The following is a 1,253-nucleotide window of genomic DNA, read 5'->3' on the forward strand; positions in this document are numbered from 1 at the left end:
CAGTCTTTTGGGAAATGCAAGTGGGATTGAAGCTGGAGGATTCTCAATACTTGTGGCATTGGGGAGTTCTGGTGGTAAAACAATTCAGCACTCAGCTGCTAACCGAAAGGTTGGTGGCTAGAACCGACCCAACTGCACCTCAGGAGAAAGGCCCAGGGATTTGCTTCCATAAAGATTACAGCAAACAAAACAAAAAACCCCCTAGGGATGGTTCTACTCTCTCATGTGGGGTTATGCACCTAACAACATGAATGCTCCTAACAAGAATCTGCTTCTTGTTAGATGCATTTGAGTTGGTTCTGACTCATAGCGATCTTACGTACAACAGAACTGAAACATTGCGTGGTCCTGAGACATTCTCACACTTGAGCCCCTTGCTGCTACCACTGTGCCAATCCATCTCACTGGGGGTCTTCCTTCTTTTCGCTGACCCTCCACTTTACCAAGTTTGCTGTCCTTTTCCAGGGACTTGTCCCTACTGATAACACATCCGAGGTATGAGAAACAAAGTCTTACCATCCTGGCTTCTAAGGAGCATTCCCTTAACAAAATATGACATTAAAAGCAGGTTTTCCAGGACAGGGGCCCCCATATCTTAACATCCCCCCAAAGTGTCATGCTTCCCCAAGCTTCTGAGCTTTGCCTATGCCTTCTGCCTGGAATGCTCCTTCCTGCCTCCTCCTTTGACAAATTCACACAGCTTTGTCCTCTGAGAAAATATTTCCTTTCTCCAACTCTCCACACACTCTCCCTCCAAAGGGCAGACTCATCTAGACTGTCATTTTCCACCCACCATAAAAAGCAGGCTTGGGATGAAGCCTTGAAGCACTGGTAAAATATGGAATTCAGAGTGTGATAGGGCAGAGAAGAAGGGATGGCATTACCATGGGCAGGGAGGTGGGTAAGAGGTGGCTCCCTGCACCATCAGTGGGAAGCTTGGCCTTATATTTGGTATGACCTGGCCATCTTTCCAGTGGTGTCTTCTCCATTCTCCTCCTTCACAGGGAACATACAGGCTGCTAACCAGGAGCCTCCACTGGTACCTGCTTGGTTGCCTTTGTAGTCCCTTCCGTTACAGTTGGCAGTGCCACTGGCTGGTGTCTCTTGTTCTCTGTGTTCCAGACTCCGTTTGCACCTTCTCAGCCCCTTTCTCTTTTCTCTCTAGCTGCTGAGTCTTTCCCCTGAACATTTGTTGTTGTTGTCAGGTGCCATCGAATCGGAACCGACTCATAGCGACCCCATGCACAGCAGAA

The sequence above is a fragment of the Chrysochloris asiatica genome, unplaced genomic scaffold, assembly GCF_000296735.1.
Source record: "Chrysochloris asiatica unplaced genomic scaffold, ChrAsi1.0 scaffold00034, whole genome shotgun sequence".
In the NCBI taxonomy this organism is placed as follows: domain Eukaryota; kingdom Metazoa; phylum Chordata; class Mammalia; order Afrosoricida; family Chrysochloridae; genus Chrysochloris; species Chrysochloris asiatica.